Raw genomic sequence first — 15,733 nt, 5'->3', positions numbered from 1 at the left:
GAAGAAATGGGTAAATTCCTAGAAGCATACAATCTTTGAAGACTGAATCAGAAAGAAATAAAAAATCTGAACAGACCAATCATTAGTAATGAAATTGAATCAGTAATTAAAATTTATCAACAACAAAAGTCCTGGACCAGACAGCTAGATAGGTGAAATATACCAAACATTTGTAAAAGTTACTATTTATCTTCTCCAACTATTTCAAAAAATTAAAGATAAGGGGTTTGCTAACTAAAAGGAAATGGGGTGGTGGGACAAGATGGCAGAGGAGTAGGTGGATGTGAAGTACATCTCTCTTAACGGATACATCAGGAATACACCTTCAGACACAGAAATGCTTGCATAGCACCAGCTGAGAGCAGACAGGAGTACCTGATCATGGGAAAAGAATATATAGAACCAGACGAAACCACAGGACAAAGGGAAAACAGGAGTAGGGGGAAAACAGGAGTGTTAGTAGGACTGGACCTGCCCTCAGCGGGTGAGGGAACTAAAGCAGGGGTCCGATTCCCATATCTGGCAATTGTCTGGGTCAGAGGTGAAACATTTAAGGTTGAGAGTGAAGCAGCTGATCTGTGGCAGCTTAAAGGGAATGAAAATCAGACAGTCCTTGTCGCAGCCAAACGAATCCCAGACAGGGATGCAGGTCCCCTAGAAGGCGCAGCAGCAATTGTGCGGCAGTTGAAAAATTCTTTGGCATTGCCCGTCTTTGGGATTGGAATGAAAACTGACCTTTTCCACTCTTGTGGCCACTGCTGACTTTCCTAAGTTTGCTGGCATATTGAGTATGGCACTTTAACAGTATCATCTTTTAGGACTTGAAATAGCTCATCTAGAATTCTATCACCTCCACTAGCTTTGTTCATAGTGATGCTTCCTAAGACCCACTTGACTTCAGACTCCAAGATCTCTGGCTCTAGGTAAGTGATCATAACCTCATGTTTATCTGAGTCATTAAATCTTTTCTGTATAGTTCAGTGTATTCTTGCAACCTTTTCTTAATGTCTTCTGTTTCTGTTAGGTCCATACTGTTTCTGTCCTTTATTGTGCCCACCTTTGCATGAAATATTCCTTTAGTAACTATAACCTCTTGAAGAGATCTCTAATTTTTCCCATTTTGTTGTTTCCTCTGGGGCTTCCCTGATAGCTCAGTTGTTCAAGAATCCACCAGCAATGCAGGAGACCCTGGTTTGATTCCTGGGTCAGGAAGATCTGCGTGTTTTTCTCAATATCTTTGCATTGATCACCAAGAAAGTATTTCTTGTCTCTCCTTGCTGTTCTTTGGAACTCTGCATTTAGATGGGTATATCTTTCCTTTTCTCCTTTGTCTTTAGCTTCTCTTCTTTTCTCAACTATTTGTAAGGCCTCTTTAGATAACCATTTTGCCTTTTTGCATTTCTTTTTCTTGGTAATGGTCTTGATCATTGCCTCCTGTACAGTCACCAACCTCTGTCCACAGTTCTTCAGGCAATATGTCTATCAGATTGAATCCCTTGAATGTATTTGTCACTTCCACTGTATAATCATAAGAGATTAGATTTAGCTCATACTGGAATGGTCTAGAGGTTTTCCCTAATTGTCTAGTGGTTTTTTCTAAATGGCATTTAGAAAACAACCCCATACCCACCAAAGATGCTTGGAGGGCTCAATCAAAGCCTTGTGCTTACCAGGAACCAGAGGCCCCACAGAGACTGACAGACCTGCCTTTAAGAGTTTGAATGTCTCCTGTGGAGGCATGGGTCAGCAGTGGCTTGCTGTAGGGACAGAGGCTCAGGTTGCAGCACACCTGGGTCATGGAGCATTACCCACCATAGAACCACTGAGCAGATGACCCACAAACTGCAAAACAATTATACCAAAGAAGTTCTCACACTGTTAAGAAAGTTATAGGACCCACAACTGATTTCCCAATCTGGAGACCCAGCAAAGGCACTGAGAACCCCTAGGGAATTTGACTTTGGAGGCCAGTGGGATTTGATTACAGAACTTCCACAGGACTGGGAAAACAGACCCTTGGAGGTCACAGACAAAACTTTCTGTGCACCAGGAACCAGGAGAAAGGAGCATTGTCCCCATAAGAGACTGAGTCAGACTTGCCAGTGAGTGTCCAGGAGCCTCCACAGTTTGGCCTCAGGGCAAACAACAGGGAGGGAACACAGCCCCACCCATAAACAGAAAATTGAACTAAAGATTTACTGAACATGGCCCCGCCCATCAGAACAAGAGCCAATTCCCCCCCTCAGTCAGGCTCTTCCATTAGGAAACTTCTATAAGCCTCTTATACTTATTCATCAGAAGGCATACAGAATGAAAAACACAATCACAGAAAACTAACCAAAGTGATGAACCACATGTTCATCATGAACATGATGAACCACAGTCTTGTCTAACTCAATGAAACTATGAGCCATGCCATGTAGAACAACTCAAGATGGATGGGGCATGGTAGAGAATTCTGACAACATGTTTTCCATTGGAAAAGGGAATGGCAAACCACTTCAGTATTCTTGCCTTGGGAACCCCATGAACAATATGAAAAGGCAAAAAGATATGACGCTGAAAGAGGAACTCCCCAGGTCGGTAGGTGCCCAATATGCTACTAGAGAAGAGTGGAAAATAACTCCAGAAACATTGAAGAGATGGAGCGAAAGCGAAAACAACACCCAGGAGTGGATGTGACTGATGATGGAAGTAAAGTCTGATGCTGTAAAGAACATCATTGCATAGGAACCTGGAATGTTTGGTCTATGAATCAGGCTAAATTGGAAGTGGTCAAACAGGAGATAGCGAGAGTGAATATTGACAATTTTAGGAATCAGTGAACTAAGATGGTCTGGAATGGGCGAATTTAACTCAGTTGAGTTCAGTCACTCAGTCGTGTTCGACTCTTTGCTACCGCATGAACCACAGCATGTCAGGCCTCCCTGTCCATCATCAACTCCTGGAGTTCACCCAAACCCATGTCCATCGAGTCAGTGATGCCATGCAACCATCTTATCCTCTGTTGTCCCCTTCTCCTCCTGCTCTCAATCTTTCCCAGCATTAGGGTCTTTTCAAATGAGTCAGCTCTTTGCATCAAGTGGCCAAAGTATTGGAGTTTCAGCTTCAGCATCAGTCCCTCCAATAAACACCCAGGACTGATCTCCTTTAGAATGGACTGGTTGGATCTCCTTGCAGTCCAAGGGACTCTCAAGAGTCTTCTCCAACACCACAGTTCAAAAGCATCAATTCTTTGGTGCTCAGCTTTCTTTATGGCCCAACTCTCACATCCATACATGATCACTGGAAAAACCATAGCCTTGACTAGATGGACCTTTGTTGACAAAGTAATGTCTCTGCTTTTTAATATGTTGTCTAGGCTGGTCATAACTTTCCTTCTAAGGAGTAAGTATCTTTAATTTCATGGCTGAAATCACCATCTGTAGTGATTTTGGAGCCCCCCAAAATAAAGTCTGACACTGTTTCCACTGTTTCCCCATCTATTTTCCATGAAGTGATGGGACCAGATGCCATGATCTTAGTTTACTGAATGTTGAGTTTTTCACTCTCCTCTTTCACTTTCATCAAAAGGCTCTTTAGTTCTTCACTTTCTGCCATAAGGGTCGTGTCATCTGCATATCTGAGGTTATTGATATTTCTCCTGGCAATCTTGATTCCAGCTTGTACTTCTTCCAGCTCAGCGTTTCTCATGATGTACTCTGCATATAAGTTAAATAAGCAGGGTGACAAGATACAGCCTTGACGTAATCCTTTTCCTATTTGGAACCAATCTGTTGTTCCACGTCCAGTTCTAACTGTTGCTTCCTGACCTGCATACAGGTTTATCAAGAGGCAGGTCAGGTAGTCTAGTATTCCCATCTCTTTCAGAATTTGCCAGTTTATTGTCATCCACACAGTCAAAGGCTTTGGCATAGTCAATAAAGAAGAAGTAGATTTTTTCTGGAACTCTCTTGCTTTTTCCATGATCCAGTGGATGTTGGCAATTTGATCTCTGGTTCCTCTGCCTTTTCTAAAACCAGCTTGAACATCTGGAAGTTCACAGTTTAAGTATTGCTGAAGCCTGGCTTGGAGAATTTTGATCATTACTTTACTAGCATGTGAGATGAGTGCACTTGTGCAGTAGTTTGAGCATTCTTTGGCATTGCCTTTCTTTGGGGTTGGAATGAATACTGACCTTTCCAGTCCTGTGGCCACTGCTGAGTTTTCCAAATTTGCTAGTGGATTGAGTGCAGCACTTTCACAGCATCATCTTTCAGGATTTGAAATAGCTCAACTGGTATTCCATCACCTCCACTAGTTTTGTTCATAGTGATGCTTCCTATGGCCCACTTGACTTCACATACGAGGATGTCTGGTTGTAGGTGGGTGATCACACCATCGTGATTATCTGAGTCTTGAAGACCTTTTTTGTACAGTTTTTCTGTGTATTCTTCCCACCTCTTCTTAATATCTTCTGCTTCTGTTAGGTCCATACCATTTCTGTCCTTTATTGTGCCCATCTTTGCATGAAATACTCCCTTGGTCTCTAATTTTCTTGAAGAGATCTCTAGTCATTCCCATTCTATTGTTTTCCTCTATATCTACTACTGTGGGCAAGAATCCATTAGAAGAAATGGAGTAGCCCTCATAGTCAACAAAAGAGCCTGAATGCAGTACTTGGGTACAATCTCAAAAATAATAGAATGATCTCTGTTTGTTTCCAAGGCAAATCTTTCAGTATCACAGTAGTCCAAGTCTATGCCCCAACCACTAATGCCAAATAAGCTGAAGTTTAACCATGCTATGAGGACCTACAAGGACTTCTAGAACTAACACCAAAAAAAAAAAAAAAAAAAAAAGGTGTCCTTTTCATCATAGGGGACTGGAATCCAAAAGTAGGAAGTCAAGAGATACCTGGAGTAACAGGTAAATTTGGCCTTGGAGTACAAAATGAAACAGGGCAAAGGCTAACAGAGTTTTGCCAAAAGAATGCACTGATCATAGCAAACACTCTCTTCCAACAACATAAGATACAACTCTACACATGGACATCACCAGATGGTCAATACAAAATCAGATTGATTATATTATTTGCAGCCGAAGATGCAGAAACTATACTGTCAGCAAAAACAAGACCAGGAGCTGACTGTGGCTCAGATCATGAACTCCTTATTGCAAAATTCAAATTTAAATTGAAGAAAGTAGGGAAAACCACCAGACCATTCACTAATTATTATAGAAATGCAAATCAAATCTGCAATCAGATATCACTTCACACAAGCCAGAATGGCTATCATTGTAGAATTCACAATCAATAAATGCTGGAGAGGGTGTGGAGAGAAGAGAACCCTTCTACACTGTTATTGGGAATGTAAATTGGTATAGCCTCTATGGTGAACAGTATAGAGGCTCTTTAAAAAGCTAAAAATAGAGTTACTTTATGACCCTGCGATCCAACTCCTGGTCATATATTTGGAGAAAAGCATGATCCAAAAGTTTACATACACCCAATATTCACTACAGCACTGTTTACAATAGCCAAGACATAGAAGCAACCTAAATGTTCATTGACAAGGGAATGGATAAAGAAGAAACAGTACATATGTACAGTGATATATTACTCAGCCATTAAAGAGAATGAAATAATTCCATTTGCAGCGATATGGATGGACCTAGATATTGTCATACCGTGTGAAGTAAGTCAGATAGAGAAGAAATATCATATGATATCTCTTATATATGTAATTCAAAGGAAGTGATGCAAATGAATTTACAAAGTAAAAAGACTCACAGATTTAGAGAATGAATTTATGATTGCTGAGGAGAAGGATAGGAAAAAGGATAATTTTGGAGTTTGGGATAGACATATACATGGTGCTGTATTTAATATGGATAGCCTGTAAGGATATACTGCATAATGCATGGAACTCTGCTCAATGTTATGTGGTATCTTGAATGAGAGGGGATTTGGGGGGAGAATGGATACATGTATATGTATGACTGAATTCTTTTGCTGTACACCTGAATCCTTTTGCTGTACACCTGCTGTACACAACTTTTTTGTTAACCAGCTATACCCCAATGTGAAATAAAAAGTGATTTTTTTTAGGTTAAAGATAAGGGAATACCATGAGGCCAATATCCCATAATATCTAAAGTAGACACAGATAATACAGAATCCAAAATCCAAAAGGAAAAAGGAAAATTATAGGCTAATATTCACGGAGTCACAAAGAGCTGGACACAACTGAGCGACTGAACTGAACTGATCCTTGATGAACACAGATGCAAAAATTCTCAAGAAAATGATAGCAAACCAAACTCAAAAATATTTCAGAGATAGCATACACCATGGTAAAGTGGGATTTCTGCCAGTGGCACAAGGATGGTTCAATATATGCAAATCAATCACTGTGATATACCACATTAAAATGAAAGATAACAAATTGCATGATCATCTCGATATACAGAAGTATTTATAAAGCTTACATCCACTTATGATAAAAACTTAAAAGCTTTTACACAGTGAAGGAAACCATGAATATAATAAAAAAGCAGCCTACTGAATAGGAGAAGATATTTGTAAATGATATATCTGTTAAGGAATAATATCTAAAATTTATTTTAAACATTTATACAACTCAAAATCAATCAAACAAACAATTCAATTAAAGACTGGTGAAAGGCCTGAGTAGACATTTTTCCAGGAGACATACAGTTGTACAACAGACACACAAAAAGAAGCTCACATCACTAATCAATTTTCAAGGAAGTTCAAGTGAAAACCACAGTGAGATACCACCCATCCCTGTCAGAATGGCTGTCATCAAAAAGACAAAAAATAACAGGAATGATGAAGACATGGAGAAAAAGGAACCATTGAGTACTGTTGGTGGGAATGTTAATTGGTACAGCCATGATGGCAATCAGTATGGAGTTTCCTCAAAAACTGAAAAATAGAACTATACTATCATATAATCCAGAAAATCTGCTTCTGAAGAAAGCAAAAACAGTAAATAGAAAGGATAAATGTACCATTGTGTTCATTGCAGCACTATTTATAAAGACCAAAATATGGTATCAACCTAAGTGGCTACTGATATATGAATGGAAAAAGAAGATGTGTATATATGTATATACAATGGAATATCAGTAAGTCATAAAAGTTTGAAATCTTGTCATATTCAGCAACATGGATGGACCAAAAGAGTATTATGCTAAGTTAATGAAATTAAAAGATGCTTATTCCTTGGAAGGAAATTATGACCAACCTAGACAGCATATTAAAAAGCACAGACATTACTTTGCCAACAAAGGTCCATATAGTCAAGGTTAGGGTTTTTCCAGTGGTCTTGCCTGGATGTGAGAGTTGGACTGTGAAGAAAGCTGAGCACCAAAGAATTGATGCTTTTGAACTGTGGTGTTGGAGAAGACTCTTGAGAGTCCCTTGGACTGCAAGGAGGTCTAACCAGTCCATCCTAAAGGAGATCATTCCTGGGTGTTCATTGGAAGGACTGATGCTGAAGCTGAAACTCCAATACTTTGGCTACCTGATGTGAAGAGCTGACTCATTTGAAAAGACCCTGATGCTGGAAAAGACTGAAGGCGAGAGGAGAAGGGGACAACAGAAGATGAGATGGTTGGATGGCATCTCCGACTCAAAGGACATGAGTTTGAGAAAGCTCTGGGAGTTGGTGATGGACAGGGAGGCTGGCATGCTGCAGTCCATGGGGTTGCAAAGAGTTGGACATGGCTGAGTGACTGAATTGAACCGAACTGAAATAAGTCAAAGAAAAACACCATATTATTTCTCTTATTTGTGGAACCTAGGAAACAAATCAAACAAGTCAGAAACATACTCATGGAGACAAGGAACAAATAGGTGATTGCCAGAGGGAAGGGTGTTAGGGTTTGGGAAAAATGGGTGAAGGGAATTAAGAGGTGCAACCTTCTAGTTATAATGTCACAGGGATTAATAACTTTTTATGGTAACAGATGTTTGCTAGACTTATTATGGGCATCATTATGCAAGGAGATCAAACCAGTCAATCCTAAGGGAAAAAGCCATGAATATTCATCGGAAGGACTGATGCCAAAGCTGAAGCTCCAATACTTTGGACACCTGATGCAAAGAAATGAGTCATTGAAAAAACTCTGATGCTGGCAAAGATTGAAGGCAGGAGGAGAAGGGGACAACAGAGGATGAGATGGTTGGATGGCATCACCGACTCAAAGGACATGAGTCTGAGCAAACTCCTGGAGATGGTGGAGGACAGGGAAGCCTGGCATGCTGCAGTCCATAGGGTTGCAAAGAGTCAGACACAACTGAGCAACTGAGCAACAACAACATTCAGTTCAGTTCAGTTCAGTTCAGTTCAGTCACTCAGTCCTGTCCGACTCTTTGTGACCCCATGAATCGCAGCATGCCAGGCCTCCCTGTCCATCACCAACTCCCGGAGTTCACTCAGACTCACGTCCATCGAGTCAGTGATGCCATCCAGCCATCTCATCCTCTGGCGTCTCCTTCTCCTCCTGCCCTCAATCGCTCCCAGCATCAGAGTCTTTTCCAATGAGTCAACTCATCACATGAGGTGGCCAAAGTACTGGACTTTCAGCTTTAGCATCATTCCTTCCAAAGAAATCCCAGGGCTGATCTCCTTCAGAATGGACTGGTTGGATCTCCTTGCAGTCCAAGGGACTCTCAAGAGTCTTCTCCAACACCACAGTTCAAAAGCATCAATTCTTCGGCGCTCAGCCTTCTTCACAGTCCAACTCTCACATCCATACATGATCACTGGAAAAACCATAGCCTTGACTAGACGGGCCTTAGTTGGCAAAGTAATGTCTCTGCTTTTGAATATGCTATCTAGGTTGGTCATAACTTTTCTTCCAAGGAGTAAGCGTCTTTTAATTTCATGGCTGCAGTCACCATCTGCAGTGATTTTGGAGCCCCAAAAAATAAAGTCTGACACTGTTTCCACATCTATTTGCCGTGAAGTGATGGGACCAGATACCATGATCTTCATTTTCTGAATGTTGAGCTTTAAGCCAACTTTTTCACTCTCCACTTTCATCAAGAGGCTTTTTAGTTCCTCTTCACTTTCTGCCATAAGAGTGGTGTCATCTGCATATCTGAGGTTATTGATATTATGTAATGTATTTTAATGTCAAATTACTGTGTTGTACACCTAAAATTAAGGTAACATTGCAAGCCAACTATACTTCAATAAGAAAAAAAATATGACTTTGGATAGTCACGAATTTTATATCTACTTCCAAGAAAATTTTTTTTTCTTCACATGAAAATTGCTCTTCCAAGATTTTTTAGTTTAATGAACAACTTTCCAAGACATTATTTAAAACTAAATTAGATAAATTCCTCATTTTGTAATGGCTGTAATATGTAGTTTGACATATAGCATATTTATAGTTTTAAACAAGATTTTATGGACATTATACTGGAACTATCACATGCAAAATTCAAGAAAAAGTCACACAGTTCAGTTCAGTTCAGTCGCTCAGTCGTGTCTGACTATTTGCAACCCCATGAATCTCAGCACGCCAGGCCTCCCTGTCCATCATCAACCTCTGGAGTTTACCCAAACTCATGTCCGTTGAGTCGGTGATGCCATCCAGCCATCTCATTCTCTGTTGTCCCCTTCTCCTCCTGCCCCCAATCCCTCCCAGCATCAGAGTCTTTTCTAATGAGTCAACTCTTGCATGAGGTGGCCAAAGTATTGGAGTTTCAGCTTCAGCATCAGTCCTTCCAATGAACAACCAGGACTGATCTCTTTAGGATGGACTGGTTGGATCTGCTTGCAGTCCAAGGGACTCTCAAGAGTCTTCTCCAACACCACAGTTCAAAAGCATCAATTCTTCGGCACTCAGCCTTCTTCACAGTCCAACTCTCACATCCATACATGACCACTGGAAAAACCATAGGCTTGACTAGACGGACCTTTGTTGGCAAAGTAATGTCTGCTTTTTAATATGCTATCTAGGTTGGTCATAACTTTCCTTCCAAGGAGTGAGCATCTTTTAATTTCATGGCTGCAGTCACCATCTGCAGTTATTTTGGGGTCCCACAAAATAAAGTCACCCACTATTTCTACGGTTTCCCCGTCTATTTGCCATGAAGTGATGGGACCAGATGCCATGATCTTCGTTTTCTGAATATTGAGCTTTAAGCCAACTTTTTCACTCTCCTCTAAAGTCACACAAGCATCCTGAAAACTCTGTCAGGCAAGACTGACAAGCATACAACAAACAACAACAGCCAGAGCTGTATCATTATTATGTCTCAGGTCAAATTCGTCGGAGAGTAGTCACGTGCTACATTTCGTCCAATGAGGTTTGATAGAGGAGTCCGGGTCACTTAGGGAAAAGAAAAAAAAAAAGGCTGCCAACAACCAATACCTGAGCTGAGACACATAGCCTATTCCTTATTTGATTTTGTCTTTTTGGTGCTTATCCAGTGCTTTTTACCATCTCCGTAGAAAGAGTTGTGACAAGGTATCTCTCTATAAGAAGTTATTCTCCCTTGATTTGCCCCCTTTACTTCAGTGTTTTACTGATACAATGTGCTAAATTCAAAGATTATTTATGTGACAGGCCCAGAAATTCAGGTTCACAGTAGACCAGCCCTGTGGAGCTGCAATGAGAGAAGGGAAAGGAAGCCTGCATAAGACCTGTAGAGCCCCCTACCTGCCACCCCCACCAAACTTGCCTTTTCCAGCTCCCAATCTGCATGTCCAACTGCTTACCAATACCTTCATCTAGACACAATGGATACTTTAAATCAGCGCTTCCAACACTGAATTTATCTTCTTTTCACAGACGTCTACTTGTTCTGGCTTATTTCAATTAATAGCATCTCCAGACAACTCTTCCTTACTCTGCTTTCCAATCAGGCACCAGCTCCTGTCAGTTCTTCCTTTAAGGCCTTTCAATTCAGGGCGTTGTTTTTTCCAGTCCACTGTCACTGCTCTAGTTTAGGCTACATCTTCTCTAGTGTAGACAACTCATCTAACTTATCTCATGCTTCCAGTCATGCTCTCTAGAATGAGTTCTCAACCCTGTAGCAAATGACATCATATCCTTTTCTTGCAGCTATTCCCTCTTCACAATAAAGCCTGGTAGTTCAAGAGTAGCACTGCTCAGTCAGCTAGGCATTCCATGAATTGCCAGCTTCTTCCTTCTCACTCTCTATTCTCTTTCCCTATTACCTTTTCCCTCTATTTTCTTTTAGCTCCCTGATTTCTTGCCTCCAGAGTAATGATTCTGATCCTTCACTGCACATTAGAAAGCTCACCTTGAAAGCCTTAAAAAATCCTCCACCCAGGTCATCCAGGCCAAGTAAATAAGAAACTCTGGGGGTGACAGCCAGGGATCAATATGTTTTGGGGTTTTTTTTTAAAGATTTTTTTTTTTAATGTGACCATTTTGTTTGTCTTCATCTAATTTGTTACATTATTGCTTCTATTTCATCTTTTGGTGTTTTGGCTGCAAGGCATGTGGGATCTTAGCTCCCCAACTACGGATTGAACCCACAACCCTCTGAATTGGAAGGCAAAATTTTAACCACTAGCCTTCCAGGGAAGTTCCATTGATACATTTTTTAAAACTTTACAGATGATTCCAATGTGTATTCAAATTTTCAAGCCTCTGCAAATCTTTGCTTATGTTTTCTTCCTCTCCCTGGCCCAACCTCTATCCCTATTTTGTTTATTCTCCCCTGTTTTTGCCAACCTGCCTAATTCCTACACATCCTACAAATCTTATCTTACAACACAGGTATACTAGGAAGCCTTCCTTGACCACAAGGAATAAATGATAAGAATAGATGCAGAATTTTGAACAATGTAATTCTCAAGGTCTCTAAATTTACATCTAAAAATTATCTTTTGGACCACGTGATATCTATGCAATAAACATTTTGAAGATTCAACTGTGTTTATCATGCTAACAATATACATCATTAATTTATTACCAACTGTCAGAGTTTGTGCTAGATGATTTGTCTACATTATTTCATTTCATCCTTCCAGCAATCTTTAGGAATTATTCAAATCCCACTTTATTACTGAGAAGACTGAAGCTTGAACAGTTTAATAAATTTCCAAATAAACACTATAGCTAAAGTATAGATACCAATACAAGTCATAAACAAGCAGAATATAAAGTATTTTTCTATTTTTTTAAATCAAAATAATGTGAATAAAAGGTTTTTAAATCTTCTAAAGAAGAAACTTTTTGAAATGTATGCTTTTTTAGATGCCTATGGAAAAAACTACTCAGCAGCATAGGAGGAGAATAATAAAAATGTTTAAATAGCAACTAATGATTTTATCATATACACCAAGATGTCTGATAAGCACACGATTCAGATTAGAGAAATGGCAAGTTAGTTTATTTTGCTTTAAATTAGAAAGCAGTTCCTTTACAAGTCTAATATATACTTAACAAGAGTTTTGTAAAAGCATTAGCTGAAATAAAAGCTTAAAACAAGATTTCTAGCAGTTTTAGTGCTTCAGCAATCTGTGTCTATCTCTTGATTAACAGTCATTAAGGTTTCAGAACCAGAACATATACCTTATCCTTTTTATTCACTACCCCTTGCTCTCTCCTCCCCTCTTCTCCCCTCTCCTCAACTCTCATAATGTCTTTATTTTTTCCAGCTTGCTCTATGTGCTTACCTCTTTATAATTACCATAAAGAATCGGCAAGATAGGACCTGCATGGTACAAATGCCACACCTTGGTTGTGTTGTGAGCAACCACTTGAAGTGGTGGCAGTCTAAACATTTACACACTTCTTGCTACAATGTCTCATATTTAAGTATTTCATCACAAGTAATTCTTTAGAAATCCAGTAGGTAAAATATCCATATGCCTCTCCATGGTTAATACCTGACCCAAAAGTCACCTTCTTCTATCCATTGAGATGTTGACTGGATGAAACACTTGACTCTACATGCCTGGAATGGGTGTTAGCCACAACTCAGAATGATTCCTTCAAATGAAAAACAAAACACATAAAAGCAATTGTTCTTTCCTGTTAAGAACTGAGCAAGGGAAAACAAAAGACTTTGTTCAGCTGTAAACCATGTAAAACCAGGGGTAGGGTACCTGTTACTCTGCCAAGGCTAAAGTAAAGCTACTAGGGACATTACTTCAGGGATTACAAGATTCCAGGAAAGGAACAATCTGGCACTTTCCTGAGTCAGACATTACTGTGAAATATAAAAACATAACAGAGATTCTTACTAAATAATAAAATATGTAGGAAAATTGCACGTTATTTGTTTCTTTGACCCATTTCCTGTCTTCACTACCAGATGCAGCCCTCTGATGTTACTCTTCCCTCTCCGTATGCTCTGTTGAGTATTCTATCGGTCTTCTGAGCTCTAAGACAATATTTCATCCCATTTGTCCCAAGAAAGTATGAGTTTCTTTAGCATGTAATGATGAATCCCCAGATTCACAGAAGTAGATTCCAATATAATTAATATAAGATTCCAAATAATTAATACTATTTTCCACTCCCCACTATCTCCACACATATATGGGGCATAAGATGTGCAAAAGGACAAAATTATACTACTATGTAGTACTGTATAAACCAGTTAGATTTCCTAACTCAAAAGTGAAGAAATTGAGAGTTAGAGAATTCATTTGCTCAAATTCACACTAGTTACTGGCTAACTAGAAAAGGATTTAGTGTTGTAGTTGAGTGTATTTCCTGTTTATCTTAGTAAATTAATTTGTTGACAAATTTTATGACATCTTTTAAGATAATCGGGGATAGTTGGGTTATCACAAAATTGGGGGTGGGATCACTGCAAAAGAGAAGCATAGGATTTAATTGAGATTTTTTAAAATTTAATTTTGTGCTATACTCATTCACAAGCTTCCCTGATGCCAGAATTTTTTCCTTTGGTGTCTCTTTTAGATAATCTGTTTCTTTTCATAACTTTGCAATGCAATTTCAACTGTTGCATTTTCCCTTGATTTGACATTTACTTTTTCCCATATTGACATTACATATCTTGTTTTTAAAGGAGATGGTACAGCTTCTCCAGAGGAACTACTGAGAAACTTGATGAAGATTACTGGCTAATCTAAGATAATTGTCTCTTACTCTCTGTTTTTTGTAGCTCTTCTTCTTGACCCAGGTTGATGGCTTCTGGAATAAACCAACTAGGCCAAATCCATTCTGATAACCTTTCTTACTAGATCTTATATCAGCTTTACTTCACATTCATATGCCAATCATAAAAACACCTTCTGGCTTTGCTTGTGGCTCGGCTGGTAAAGAATCTGCCAGCAATGCAGGAGACCTGGGTTCGATCCCTGGGTTGGGAAGATCCCCTGGAGAAGAGAAAGGCTACCCACTCCAGTATTCTGGCCTGGAGAATTCCATGGACTGTATAGACACGACTGAGAGATGTTCACTTTCTTTCTTTCCTCTTCCCTAGGTGCTCAAATAATTTAGATGTAGACTTCATGAAATCAAGACATAATCATTCTTACTTTGAAGCATTTAGTTCAAGAACTAATACTAAGCATTTAGTTAAAGGGACACATCTGTGATGGCCATGAAATGCTAGTTCTGTAAGCACATATGATGTGTACATCTCAATTAAATTCCAATACATAAGTCCAGATTATCCAGTATCCAGAGCACCCAACTGGCACCACAAAATATTACTTAGCTCCACCTTTACTCTGGATCATGCTGCTTCTTCAGTCCCAACTAGATCTTTACAATGGACTAGAGATATCATTTTTCCTTTCTTTAAAATTTAGATACAACGCAAACATTGCATGCTCATATTTCAGACTGCAAGTTCCTTAAGGACAAAGAATATAAAGTATTTAATGTTGACTTCCCAGTGTCTAAAGCCTGATGTTTTATGGGTATTTAATAAATGATGTGTCAATAAATGAATAAATAAGGAAGCAGTCCTAAGATGGTGGAGGAATAGGACTGGGAGACCACTTTGTCCCCCACAAATTCATCAAAAGAACATTTGAGCGCCAAGCAAATTCCACAGAACAACTTCTGAATACTGGCAGAGGACAACAGGCACCCAGAAAAGCAGCTCATTGTCTTCTAAAGGAGATGGAGAAGTCTTGAGGCTACTGTAAGAATAAGACTGAAAACCAGAGGCAGGAGGCTTAAGTCCAAATCTTGAGAACACCAGAGAACTCCTGAATCCAGGGAACATTAATCGATAGGCACTCATCAAACACCTCCATACCTATACTGAAACGAAGCACCACCCAAGGGCCAACAAGCTCCAGAGCAAGACATACCACGCAAGTTCTCCAACAATACAGGAACATAACCCTGAGCCTCAATACACAGGCTGACCAAAGTCACACCAAACCCATTGACATCTCAAAACTTATTACTGGACACTTCATTGCACTCCAGAAAGAAGAAATCCAGCTCCACCCAGCAGAACACCGACACAAGCTTCCCTAACCAGAAAACCTTGACAAGCCACCCATCCAACCCCACCCACAGTGAGGAACCTCCACAAAAAAGAGGAACCACCAACTGCCAGAATACAGAAAGGCCACCCAAAACACAATATAAACAAGATGAAAATGCAGAGAAATACCCAGCAGGTAAAGGAACAGGATAAATGCCCACCAAACCAAAGAGGAAGAGATAGGGAATCTACCTGATAAAGAATTCTGAATAATGATAGTGAAAATGATCCAAAATCTTGAAAACAAATTGG

This window comes from Bos indicus, chromosome 5 (assembly GCF_029378745.1).
Source record: "Bos indicus isolate NIAB-ARS_2022 breed Sahiwal x Tharparkar chromosome 5, NIAB-ARS_B.indTharparkar_mat_pri_1.0, whole genome shotgun sequence".
NCBI lineage: Eukaryota > Metazoa > Chordata > Mammalia > Artiodactyla > Bovidae > Bos > Bos indicus.
This window is presented reverse-complemented; position numbering follows the sequence as displayed.